This window comes from Triticum urartu, unplaced genomic scaffold (assembly GCF_056163025.1).
Source record: "Triticum urartu cultivar PI428250 unplaced genomic scaffold, HENAU_Tu73 scaffold11, whole genome shotgun sequence".
NCBI lineage: Eukaryota > Viridiplantae > Streptophyta > Magnoliopsida > Poales > Poaceae > Triticum > Triticum urartu.
The window spans coordinates 17501-32500 of NW_028259564.1; the positions used below are offsets into that span (position 1 = coordinate 17501).

Consider the following 15000-nt stretch of genomic DNA (forward strand, 5'->3'; position numbering starts at 1 on the left):
ATCGAGAAATTGTGCATATAGAAAACTCTAAAGAAAGAAAAAAAGGAGACCCATGCCATGATTTTCAAATCTTTTCTATTTAGTAGTCTAAGTTTCTCGATGAGGATAATTAATTCGGTCGTTGTGGTCGGACTCTATTATGGATTTCTGACTACATTCTCCATAGGTCCCTCTTAGATCTTCTTTCTCCAATCTTGGATTAGGGAAGAAGGAGATATTCGCGACTACTGGCGATTTCATTATGGGGCAGCTCATGATCTTCATATCGATCTATTATCCACCTCTGTATCTATTCTTTCTTAGCTAAACAGGTGGAAGATCTATCCAATTTGGTTATATTATATCATGGACTCGAAAAACGGATCTGAATTTGACTGAAATGCACGATCTTCACAGGTATCACTTTTCACGATACCTAAAAGGTGGAATAGCGATTTTCGAACCATTTCCTATAAGAGAATGGTTTCCATTACTTTGAGAAATGGATTCTTATATCAAACTATAGCTATTGCATTAAAGAAGAAAAGAAACTAATAGAAGTCGAAGACGCGGAATGATAGTGAATAGAGAGAAAGATTCTTCTGATTTTCTTGTTTCTATCTACTAGACGCCGTAGAGAATTGAGAATTTTCATGTCTTTCAATTCTCGTACTCGTAATTGGAAAGTTATGGAAGGAGACCCATCATTTTGCAATGAAAACAACATATAAAACTCTGGACAATTTCGAAATCAGGCCAAGCGTCTTAATACATATGCAAAAAAATTCATTATTGGCCCACCATTGATTAGAAGATTTAGCTTGTATGAATCGCTATTGGTTTGATACGAATAATGACAATCGTTTCAGTATGTTAAGGATACAGATGTATCCACAATTCATTTAGAGTTACTTAATAGTCTATTTCTTATACCATATCTCTATCCCGTGAAATTCTCGAGCCAAAAGATGGATGCATATGCTGTGTTTCATTTTGCTAAATGATATCAATTAAATGGTGTATCAATTCCATAAATTGCATATAGCAATAAATAAATCAGCAAAATTCTTTCTAATATTTTAGATAGAAGAAACATTTCTTCTATCTAAAATATTAGAAAGAATGTACCCTTCTATCCAAATCCAATTTGCATCGATAAAATAAATCCAAATTCCAGTAGTAGATGAATAATTGCAAATTTGTGTGTGTACGAGATTAGAATAACTTCAAAATAACTGACATAATTTTGTATTTTTCCTGATCAGAAAAATACATGAAAAAGAAAGGAGGTAGAAAAATTTTTGGATTTATGGTTAAAGAAGAAAAAGAAGAAAACAGGGGTTCTGTTGAATTTCAAGTATTCAGTTTCACCAATAAGATACGGAGACTTGCTTCACATTTGGAATTACACAAAAAAGATTTTTCATCGGAAAGAGGTCTACGAAGACTTTTGGGAAAACGTCGACGTTTGCTGGCTTATTTGGCAAAGAAAAATAGAGTACGTTATAAGAAATTAATCGGTCAGTTGAATATTCGGGAGCAGTAATTTAATCGTTCAAATTTTTTTCTTGTTTTATTATTTTTTTAGTAGTCTTATAGTAGTCTTAGATTTTTCATTTTGATGAGCCTCGCTTTGAGGAATTCATGGAATAATCCATTTTCATGGAATAATGAATTAAGGAAGAAAGGATATGAGTCTACCGCTTACAAGAAAAGATCTCATGATAGTCAATATGGGCCCTCAACACCCATCAATGCATGGTGTTCTTCGACTGATCGTTACTCTCGATGGTGAGGATGTTATTGATTGTGAACCCATATTAGGGTATTTACACAGAGGAATGGAAAAAATCGCGGAAAACCGAACTATTATACAATACTTACCTTATGTAACAAGGTGGGATTATTTAGCTACTATGTTTACAGAAGCAATAACAGTAAATGCACCAGAATTCTTGGAGAATATTCAAATACCACAAAGAGCCAGCTATATTAGGGTAATTATGTTAGAATTAAGCCGGATAGCTTCTCACTTGCTATGGCTTGGACCTTTTATGGCGGATCTCGGCGCACAGACTCCTTTTTTCTATATTTTTAGAGAGAGAGAATTAATATATGATCTATTTGAAGCTGCTACAGGTATGCGAATGATGCACAATTACTTTCGCATCGGAGGAGTAGCCGCCGATCTACCTTATGGATGGATCGATAAATGTTTAGATTTCTGTGATTATTTTTTACGCGGAGTTGTTGAATATCAACAACTTATTACACAGAATCCAATTTTTTTAGAGCGAGTTGAAGGAGTAGGTTTTATTAGCGGAGAAGAAGCAGTAAATTGGGGCTTATCGGGACCGATGTTACGAGCTTCTGGAATACAATGGGATCTTCGTAAAGTAGATCCTTATGAGTCTTACAACCAATTTGATTGGAAAGTCCAATGGCAAAAAGAAGGGGATTCGTTAGCTCGCTATTTAGTACGAATTGGTGAAATGAGGGAATCCATCAAAATAATTCAACAAGCTGTAGAAAAAATTCCTGGAGGACCTTATGAAAATTTAGAAGTCCGACGCTTTAAGAAAGAAAATAATTCTGAATGGAATGATTTTGAGTATAAATTTCTTGGTAAAAAACCTTCGCCCAATTTTGAATTGTCAAGACAAGAGCTTTATGTAAGAGTAGAAGCCCCAAAAGGTGAATTAGGGATTTATCTAGTAGGAGATGATAGCCTTTTCCCCTGGAGATGGAAAATCCGTCCACCCGGGTTTATTAATTTGCAAATTCTTCCTCAGCTAGTTAAAAAAATGAAATTGGCTGATATCATGACGATATTAGGTAGTATAGATATCATTATGGGGGAAGTTGATCGTTGAAATGATAATAGATAGGGTAGAGGTAGAAACTATCAATTCTTTTTCGAAATTGGAATTATTAAAAGAAGTCTATGGACTGATATCGATTCTACCCATTTTGACCCTCCTTTTGGGAATAACAATAGAGGTACTCGTAATTGTGTGGTTAGAAAGAGAAATATCTGCGTCGATACAACAACGTATTGGTCCTGAATATGCTGGCCCCCTGGGCCTGCTTCAAGCTATAGCAGATGGGACTAAGCTACTTTTTAAAGAAGATATTCTGCCATCCCGAGGAGATATTTCTTTATTTAGCATTGGACCCTCTATAGCAGTCATATCAGTTTTATTAAGTTTTTTAGTTATCCCTTTGGGATATCATTTTGTTTTAGCCGATCTTAGTATTGGTGTTTTTTTATGGATTGCCATTTCAAGTATAGCTCCTATTGGTCTTCTTATGGCAGGATATAGCTCAAATAATAAATATTCTTTTTCAGGCGGTCTACGAGCTGCTGCTCAATCCATTAGTTATGAAATACCATTAACTTTTTGTGTGCTAGCAATATCTCTACGTGTGATTCGTTAAAATAGATCTTTTTCCTATAAAATCCATTAACTATTTATATTCCTTTTCTTATTTAGTATTTGGGTTGGTAAGTTAAACTAGATAGCTATATGAGTGAAACAAAACAGCTTATAAATTTGTAGTAAAAAGAAAAAATCTCATTTCCTACGTACAAGAAAAAAGTGGAAGTAAACATAAGCAGTGTAAACTCTTTATCCCAAGGTTGATATTTTTTAATTAGTCATCATATCTTGAAGCGGCCAAGAATAAAGGATTCACGATATGGAATTCCATTACTAGAATACTCCTAGTTATTACTATAACTTAATAATCCATAAGAAGAATCCACCAAAAGTTAGTGAAGGGTTAGGAACACTAAAGTACATAAAGGATTAGTAATGGAAAATCTAAAACATTAGAGATTTTTGCCCATAAAAGGAATCATAATAAGGACTTGCAATTTGTAGAAATTATCAAGTAGTACTTTCTTCGGATTCCGATCCAGAGTATGTTCCCATTCACTTGTTAAGGAAATGGCTATCAAGAACGAATTAACCCTTTATCCATTTTTTCTTTTTAAATACCCCCTCCCTGGGGAAAGAAGAATAGTAAAAAAGATATGGAGTGCACTAGAAAAAATTTTCATTATTTCCTTCCTCTATCCATATTCATGCAGAATTGCTCATGAACTAATACCCAACTCTTTCCATTTATTAATTGAATTCCTATAACAAGTAACAAGTGTTTTATTCCAAGATTAAGTTATTACTGAACAAAGAAAAATTTTCATTATATTATAAAGGATGAGATCAATTCGGAAGCGCTTTTTCTTATTCTAGCAGACGGAATTCCTTTGGTCTAATTTAGGACTTTCAAATCTATTTTATTTTATCTAATTCTATCTACGCCCCCGGGGCTAGGAACAAAACAGTCCTTTCCTTTTTCTGATCATAGAGAAGCCGTATGAAGCTAAGGTTTCATGTACGGTTTTGAAATAGCGGTGGGAACTGTGATGTTATCACCGACTATGATTATCTAACAGTTCAAGTACAGTTGATATAGTTGAAGCACAGTCAAAATACGGTTTTTTTGGATGGAATATTTGGCGTCAGCCTATAGGTTTTCTGGTTTTTTTAATTTCTTCTTTGGCAGAATGTGAAAGATTACCCTTTGATTTACCAGAAGCGGAGGAAGAATTAGTAGCAGGTTACCAAACTGAATATTCCGGTATCAAATATGGTTTATTTTATCTTGTTTCTTACCTAAATTTATTAGTTTCTTCTTTATTTGTAACAGTTCTCTACTTGGGCGGGTGGAATTTATCTATTCCCTATATATCCTTTTTTGATTTTTTCCAAATGAATAAAGCAGTTGGAATTTTGGAAATGACAATGGGTATATTTATTACATTAACTAAAGCTTATTTATTTCTCTTCATTTCTATCACAATAAGATGGACTTTACCGAGGATGAGAATGGATCAGTTATTAAATCTTGGATGGAAATTTCTTTTACCTATTTCCCTGGGCAATCTCTTATTAACAACCTCTTCTCAACTTGTTTCACTATAAATAAGATAATACAATAATAGTAAGAATATTTTCAACACAAAAGCTCTCTCAAACAAGAGAAAGAAACATATCTTTTTCATAGATATTTAGAATGAATATGTTCCCTATGGTAACTGGGTTCATGAGTTATGGTCAACAAACAATACGTGCTACAAGGTACATAGGTCAAAGTTTCATAACTACCTTATCCCACACAAATCGTTTACCTATAACGATTCACTACCCTTATGAAAAATCAATTACACCAGAGCGTTTCCGAGGGCGAATCCACTTTGAATTTGATAAATGTATTGCTTGTGAAGTATGTGTTCGCGTATGTCCGATAGATTTACCCGTTGTGGATTGGAGATTTGAAAAGGATATTAAAAGAAAACAATTGCTTAATTATAGTATTGATTTCGGAGTTTGTATATTTTGTGGCAATTGTGTTGAGTACTGTCCAACAAGCTGTTTATCAATGACTGAAGAATATGAACTTTCTACCTATGATCGTCATGAATTGAATTACAATCAAATTGCTTTAAGTCGGTTACCAATCTCCATAATGGGAGATTACACAATTCAAACAATTAGGAATTCGTCTGAAAGTAAAATAAACAAAGAAAAATCTTCGAATTCAAGAACGATTACTGATTACTAAACTTTGATTTTGTCTTTCTGTTATAAAAATCTAATAATTCTTTATTAAACTTTAAAATTAAACTATAAAGAAAAACGAAAAACTACTGCTTATTGGAAATTATTTCTTATTTTAAATCAGACTAGATTTTCGTGATATAATATAATTTATAACTATAAGTTTATACACAAAAAAATACCCTAATCCTTTTTTCCTTCCTTGAATCCTTTAGTTTTAGTCAGTTCATGAAAAATTTTATACTATTAATTTCTTTTTATCCATAATGGATTTACCTGGACCAATACATGAGATTCTTATGCTATTTGGGGGATTTGTTCTTCTACTAGGGGGTCTAGGAGTAGTATTACTTACCAACCCCATTTATTCTGCCTTTTCGCTGGGATTAGTTCTTGTTTGTATATCCTTATTCTATTTTTTATTAAATTCCTACTTTGTAGCTGTCGCACAACTTCTTATTTATGTGGGAGCCATAAATGTCTTGATCATATTCGCTGTAATGTTCGTAAATGGCTCAGAATGGTCTAAAGATAAGAATTATTGGACTATTGGAGATGGGTTCACTTCACTCGTTTGTATAACTATTGTTTTTTCACTAATGACTACTATCCCAGATACGTCGTGGTATGGAATTCTTTGGACTACAAGATCAAACCAAATAGTAGAACAGGGTCTCATAAATAATGTTCAACAAATTGGAATTCATTTAGCAACCGATTTTTATCTTCCGTTTGAACTCATTTCCATAATTCTTCTAGTTTCTTTAATAGGTGCAATTACTATGGCTCGGCAATAAGAAAACTTAGAAAAAGTACAAATTATAAGAATTGCAAATCTAAAATAAATAACTAAAGAATCACAATTTTGATTTAGTAAAATCCATCTACTGCCAACAAATACCTCCTTTTTTTTTTTTTTTTTTTTCTTTTGTTGTGTAATTGTTCTATTGTAATTAATTGAATCGGTTCAATTCTTGCCCTCATATTGAAATGAATCGAGATTGATAAGGAGTTAGTTAATGATGTTTGAGCATGTACTTTTTTTGAGTGTCTATTTATTTTCGATTGGTATCTATGGATTGATCACAAGCCGAAACATGGTTAGAGCTCTAATATGTCTTGAACTTATACTGAATTCAATTAATCTAAATCTCGTAACATTTTCTGATCTATTTGATAGTCGCCAATTAAAAGGAGATATTTTCGCAATTTTTGTTATAGCCCTTGCAGCTGCTGAAGCCGCTATTGGACTATCCATTCTTTCTTCCATCCATCGTAATAGGAAATCCACTCGTATCAATCAATCTAATTTATTGAATAATTAGACTTTTGAATAATTAGACATAGAATCCTCTAAACAAAGGCGCACATATTAAAATAAATAGAAATCAATACTATTTTCTTAGTATTATTTGAGAATATCCATTTTTTTTAGTAGATTATTGCATAGTATTCTTTTTCACTTAAATGAATTTTTGTATTTGTAATTCATTGATATTGCAATTTGAATATTGCAATAATTTATATTGAAAAGACGATAGCCAATTTATTGGCTAATTCGAATTCGTCTGTACAATTCGTAAAATTCTTTCTTATTTCTTATTTATTGTTGAAATCCAAAATTAAAGTCTCTTGGCTCTCTTCACGCTTTCTCACAAACAGATTAAAAAATAGATTTTTTTTTTTGAAGTTTGGATAAACCATTGCTTCGTCTGGTGTCTACAATACATATGACTCATTATAGTACTAATTTCATTTTTACCAGATCGAAAAATTTTATGTTGAAAAGAAAAATTTATAGATCCAATGTCACATTCCGTAAAAATTTACGATACATGTATAGGATGCACTCAATGTGTACGAGCTTGTCCAACAGATGTATTAGAAATGATACCCTGGGATGGATGTAAAGCCAAGCAAATTGCTTCCGCGCCGAGAACCGAAGATTGTGTGGGTTGTAAGAGATGTGAATCTGCCTGCCCGACAGATTTTTTAAGTGTCCGCGTTTATTTAGGGCCTGAAACAACACGTAGCATGGCTCTATCTTATTGATACGTTACAAAAAACTTCACTCGAATCGTCTGATTCCTCTTTACCGAAGAAGCCTGTGCTCGAAATAATCGAGCACGGGCTTTTCTGGTCAAAACGTATCTTGTCTTTATCACTTTATCATGAGTTATTTTCCTTGGTTAACAATACTTGTTGTTTTGCCGATATTTGCAGGTTCATTAATTTTCTTTTTACCTCATAAGGGAAACAAAGTCGTTAGGTGGTATACTATATCTATTTGTTTATTAGAATTCCTTCTAATGACTTATGCGTTCTGTTATCATTTCCAACTGGAGGATCCCTTAATCCAATTAAAGGAGGATTATAAATGGATAGATGTCTTCGATTTCCACTGGAGATTGGGAATCGATGGACTTTCATTAGGATCTATTTTATTGACAGGATTTATCACTACTTTAGCTACTTTAGCAGCTTGGCCAATTACACGGAATTCGCGATTATTCTATTTCCTGATGCTCGCAATGTATAGTGGTCAAATAGGATTATTTTCTTCGCGAGACCTTTTACTTTTTTTTATCATGTGGGAGTTAGAATTAATTCCTGTTTACTTACTTTTATCCATGTGGGGGGGGAAGAGGCGTCTATATTCAGCTACAAAGTTTATTTTGTATACTGCAGGCGGTTCCATTTTTTTCTTAATCGGAGTTCTGGGTATGGGCTTATATGGTTCCAACGAACCAGGATTAGATTTGGAAAGATTAATTAATCAATCATACCCTGCAACCTTGGAAATACTTTTATATTTTGGCTTCCTTATTGCTTATGCTGTCAAATTGCCGATTATACCCCTACATACGTGGTTACCAGATACCCATGGGGAAGCACATTATAGTACATGTATGCTTTTAGCGGGAATATTATTAAAGATGGGAGCATATGGATTGATTCGGATCAACATGGAATTGTTACCGTCATGCTCATTATCTATTTTCGCCCTGGTTAGTAATAATAGGAGCGATCCAAATAATCTATGCAGCTTCAACTTCTCTTGGTCAACGAAATTTCAAAAAAAGAATAGCTTATTCCTCTGTATCTCACATGGGTTTCATAATTATAGGAATTGGTTCCATAACCAACATTGGACTCAATGGAGCTATTTTACAAATATTATCCCATGGATTTATTGGTGCTACACTTTTTTTCTTGGCAGGAACCGCTTCTGATAGAATGCGTCTTGTTTATCTCGAAGAACTGGGGGGAATATCTATCCCAATGCCTAAAATTTTTACCATGTTTAGTAGCTTTTCAATGGCTTCTCTTGCCTTACCAGGAATGAGTGGTTTTGTCGCAGAATTAGTAGTATTTTTTGGACTAATTACTAGTCCAAAATTTCTGTTAATGCCAAAAACACTAATTACTTTTGTAATGGCAATTGGAATGATATTAACTCCTATTTATTTATTATCTATGTTACGCCAGATGTTCTATGGATACAAGCTATTTAATGTTCCAAACGCAAATTTTGTGGATTCTGGACCACGAGAACTCTTTATTTTAATCTGTATCTTTTTACCAGTAATAGGAATTGGTATTTATCCAGATTTTGTTCTCTCCCTATCCGTTGACAGGGTAGAGGCTCTCTTATCCAATTATTATCCTAAATAGGTTTGCTTTTTTTTACTCGTCTGCTCTATTAATGCAGAAATAAGTAAAAAAGTATATAATGCAGAAATAAGTAAAAAAGTATAATTAGATCTATCTCGAATTTTTGAGAACCCTTTGATAAGGCGTTCAAGGGGTTCTCAAATAAAACATAAAAGTAAAAACCTTCATTTCATGAAGGTTTTATTTTATGTAATCATTTAGGTGTTAATGTAAACGAACCATAACTATGTAAGCCTATTCCTAATAGATTTATACCAAAATAACAAATCCAAATTATAAGAAATCCTATCAAAGCTATAAGTGCAGAATTCGTACCCTTCCAATTTGGATTTGTTCTACTATGTAAATAAATTGCGAATATGGTCCAAGTAATAAATGCCCAAGTTTCCTTAGGATCCCAATTCCAATAGGATCCCCAGGCCTCATTAGCCCATACTGCTCCACAAAGAATACCTACGGTTAAAAGGGTAAATCCTAGGCTAATGACACGATAACTCCAAGAATCCAAACGCTCCGTTAATTGATATTTGTAATAATTTGGAAATGAAGGGACAGAGGTTCTTTTTAAAGCACTTCTTTTTGCATAAAAATATTTAATATCACTAAAGAAAAATGTTTTATTTAAAACATTTTTTTTCTTTTTAGAAAAGAAATGGAAATTATTTCGAAATCTAATGATTAGAATAGCGGCAGATAATAAGGATCCGCACAAAAGAGTTGCATAGCTTAATAACATCATACTGACATGCATCATTAACCACTGAGATTGTAGAGCAGGTACTAGTATCGTGGATTGATGCATTTCAGTTAAAAGACCCGATGTGGCAAAGCCTTGCGTTAAAATAGTACTTGGCGTAGTTATTGTGCTTAAATCATTTTTAGAGTTCTGTATTTTAGGAATGGTATGAAGAATATACAGGGCCCATGAAAGGAAGATCAATGACTCATATAAATTACTTAATGGAAAATGTCCCGAGGAAGCCCAACGAGAAACTAAGAATCCTGTTATAGAGAAAAAAGTAACTATCATTCCTTTTTCTGACGAATCGCGTAATCCTCCAAGTTCACGAACTAATAAGGTTATAAAATGAATCGTAATCACAATTGAAATCGTTGAGAAAGAGATATGAGTTAGTATATGTTCTAAAGTTGCAAATAGCATAAGGGGAAGGTCCCATTACAAAATTGTAAATTTCGAATTGATTTCTAATCTATTGTATTCTTTTTCAAGAATGCCGCCACTCGGATTCGAACCGAGATGCTTGAGCACTGCTTCCTAAGAGCAGCGTGTCTACCAATTTCACCATGGCGGCTAACTTCAAATAATAGGTAACTTAAAAGAATAATAGCTATTATCTTGGGAATCGTCGATATTGGGAAAGTCCATAAAATTTAGGAACATTAGAGTTTTCATTAAAATAGACTTCGTTTGGTAGTATCGTTTCCATTTTTTTTTTTTACAATAAACTCTTGCTTTGCCCAATAGAAACACAAACACTGCTTGAAAGAGTTGGAACTTCTTTTTTCTAACTTGCAATTATAGAACTAATTTTTTCTAATTAATTTCCCCTTTACATTTTGAAAATTCTTTCAATACAATGAAAAAAATCCAAAAGGGTTTCTATTTAATGATGAAATTAAAATAAAATGGATAAATAGAAAAGGCTTTTTGGATTTTTTAAAAATTTCTAGAATGAAAGTCTTTATGCTCTTATTAATAAGATTTACTAACCTTATGATTTTGGAGAAGATAGGTGGAAGTTGTAAGTCCTATTGTAAGAATACTCCACTTTTCATAATTTTCCTAATAGAATATGAGGATTCTATTAGGAAAATTATGAAAAGTTCATTGATAGGAAAAGAATACTTAGCACACAGTATACCAAACAAAACTTTTTTTTTCTTGTATATATAAGATAAGAGGGGTTTTTTGTTCTAAGAATATTGTACCGAGTAATTCGACACATAAAAGTACATTCAAAGAAGAATCCAAATTATTAAATAATTGGAATTCTTTTTTGATAAGTCAATTCATATTATTCCAAAATCTTATTATTTGTTTGTTGCCCAGAAAAACCCTTTGGTTTTGGATGCTCATTACCGCTCGAAAATGATCTTGATTTTACTAAAGAATAAGATTGTACTATGGAAAAATAAGTCTTTTTCTTCCAAATATTTTTACGAATACGCTTTTTTGACATTGAAGTACGTTTTTTTGGAACTGCCATTCAAAAAGGAAATTACTTTTTTCTAGTTGTATGTGAAAGACATCTATTGCTGCAAATCAATCCTTCTTTCTTCTTTTTATTAGTATTTATACTTAGATACTGAAAGATACTTAAATTTTGAATTATTTTTTACTTCATTTTGTCTAATGCGGATAAGACAACAAGAATTTTTTAACATTTTTTCTTTATATATTTTATACTTTTTTTTTAATAATATAGAATATATAGAAGGGTTTCTCATTTAAATCTATTTATATCTATTTATATATCAAGTATACTCCATATATAGATATATGGTATGGAAGCCTATCCCCCATATAAGATAAGACGGGGGGATAAAAAGAAGGGAAAATGAAAATAGTTAATTAAGTTCAGAATGGTATTCCATAAAGGAAAGGAATTCCAATCAAAACAAAAAATACTGAGTCTCTTAAACAAGACATTCTAAAACTTAGGTAATTTATAGTCATTAGAATTTTAGTTCTATATGAAGTAAGGACTATTCGATAATTTCTTATAAACATAGGTTTTCATTGGAATTCACTCAATCAGTTAATTATGGAACAAGAGAGCTGTTTCATCTTTGTTTTAAAGAAATATAAAAATGAATTATGAATAGAAAGTAAAATGATTCCACTTTTTTTTTTTTATTTTTATAAATATCTTTATTTAGTTAATAAAATAACTTCGTTACCTAGTTATTTTATTAACTTTTTTAATTTAACCAACTAAACCCATTCTTAATTTTTAATTATTTCAATGAGATAAATTTTGGAAAAATTAAGAATTTCAGTATTTTTTCTTATTCTTTCTTATTCTTTTTATTTATTCTTTCAGAAAGAGATAAGAATTGGTTTGGTGAATCGGAAACAATTTTATAGAAAAATTGAAGTAAAAATTGAAGTAAAAATTGCAATTTCTTTTCTTATGGAACATACATATCAATATGCATGGGTAATCCCTCTTCTCCCACTTCCAGTTATTATGTCAATGGGATTTGGCCTTATTCTTATTCCGACAGCAACAAAAAATCTTCGTCGCATATGGGCTTTTCCTAGTGTTTTACTCTTAAGTATAGCTATGGTATTCTCAGTTCAACTGTCTATTCAACAAATAAATGGAAGTTCGATCTATCAATATCTATGGTCTTGGACCGTCAATAATGATTTTTCTTTAGAATTTGGATACTTGATTGACCCACTTACTTCTATTATGTTAATACTAATTACTACTGTAGGAATCCTGGTTCTTATTTATAGTGATGGTTATATGTCTCACGATGAAGGATATTTGAGATTTTTTGTTTATATAAGTTTTTTCAATACTTCCATGTTGGGATTGGTTACTAGCTCCAATTTGATACAAATTTATTTTTTTTGGGAACTCGTGGGAATGTGTTCTTATTTATTGATAGGCTTTTGGTTTACACGACCAATCGCAGCGAGTGCTTGTCAAAAAGCTTTTGTAACTAATCGTGTAGGGGATTTTGGTCTATTATTAGGAATTTTAGGTTTTTTTTGGATAACAGGTAGTTTAGAGTTTAGGGATTTGTTCAAAATAGCTAATAACTGGATTCCTAATAATGGAATTAACTCTTTACTTACTACTTTGTGTGCTTTTTTATTATTCCTTGGTGCAGTTGCGAAATCCGCACAATTCCCTCTTCACGTATGGTTACCCGATGCTATGGAAGGGCCCACTCCTATTTCGGCTCTTATACACGCAGCAACTATGGTTGCTGCGGGAATTTTTCTTCTAGCTCGACTTCTTCCTCTTTTCATATCTTTACCTTTGATAATGAGTTTTATTTCTTTAGTAGGTACAATAACACTATTCTTAGGAGCTACTTTAGCTCTTGCTCAGAGAGATATTAAAAGAAGCTTAGCCTATTCTACAATGTCTCAATTGGGTTATATGATGTTAGCTCTAGGTATAGGTTCTTATCAAGCTGCTTTATTCCATTTGATCACTCATGCTTATTCAAAAGCTTTATTGTTCTTGGGATCCGGATCCGTTATTCATTCAATGGAACCTCTTGTTGGATATTCACCAGATAAAAGTCAAAATATGGTTCTTATGGGCGGTTTAAGAAAATACATTCCAATCACAAGAACTACTTTTTTATGGGGTACACTTTCTCTTTGTGGTATTCCACCTCTTGCTTGCTTCTGGTCCAAAGATGAAATCCTTAGTAATAGTTGGTTGTATTCGCCCTTTTTTGGAATAATAGCCTCCTTTACTGCAGGATTAACTGCCTTTTATATGTTTCGGATATATTTACTTACATTTGATGGGTATTTGCGTGTTCATTTTCAAAATTACAGTAGCACTAAAGAGAGTTCCTTGTATTCAATATCCTTATGGGGAAAAAGGATACCCAAAGGAGTGAATAGGGATTTCGTTTTATCAACAACGAAGAGTGGAGTTTCTTTTTTTTCACAAAATATACCAAAAATTCAAGGTAATACAAGAAATAGGATAGGATCCTTTACTACGTCTTTTGGGGCTAAAAAAACTTTTGCCTATCCGCATGAAACGGGAAATACTATGTTATTTCCTCTTCTTATATTACTACTTTTCACTTTGTTCATTGGATTCATAGGAATCTCTTTTGATAATGGAGGAATTGGTAATGGAATAGCAGAGTTAACCATATTATCAAAGTGGTTAACTCCCTCAATAAACTTTACCCAGGAAAGTTCTAATTCTTTTGTAAATTCATATGAATTTATTACTAATGCAATTTCTTCTGTAAGTCTAGCTATCTTTGGTTTATTCATAGCATATATCTTCTATGGATCCGCTTATTCTTTTTTTCAGAATTTGGATTTAATAAACTCTTTTTACAAAGGAAATCCTAAAAAAGAATTTTTAGATCAAGTAAAAAAAAATATATACAGTTGGTCATATAATCGTGGTTATATAGATATTTTCTATACTAGGGTCTTTACCCTCGGTATAAGAGGGTTAACCGAACTCACGGAGTTTTTTGATAAGGGTGTTATTGATGGAATTACCAATGGAGTGGGTCTTGCTAGTTTTTGTATAGGAGAGGAAATTAAATATGTAGGGGGAGGTCGAATCTCGTCTTATTTATTCTTTTTTTTATGTTATGTATCTGTGTTTTTATTCTTTTTTCTTTCTTAAGTTAAGGAATTTACAACAAGTCTCTTGCAAAAATAACTATCCTATCCCCTTTCTACAATCTCTCTATATCCTTGTTACATAAGGTAAGTATTGTATAATAGTTCGGTTTTCCGCGATTTTTTCCATTCCTCTGTGTAAATACCCTAATATGGGTTCACAATCAATAACATCCTCACCATCGAGAGTAACGATCAGTCGAAGAACACCATGCATTGATGGGTGTTGAGGGCCCATATTGACTATCATGAGATCTTTTCTTGTAAGCGGTAGACTCATATCCTTTCTTCCTTAATTCATTATTCCATGAAAATGGATTATTCCATGAATTCCTCAAAGCGAGGCTCATC

The 15000-nt window shown here is 32.4% G+C and overlaps 1 non-coding gene across 1 annotated transcript; it reads right to left on the reverse strand.

The window, feature by feature from the left end:
* Positions 1–10511: 10511 nt before the first annotated feature.
* On the reverse strand, positions 10512–10591 carry TRNAL-UAG (transfer RNA leucine (anticodon UAG)). Its single transcript has one exon. It is a non-coding gene; the product is annotated as a tRNA-Leu (tRNA).
* Positions 10592–15000: the final 4409 nt, after the last annotated feature.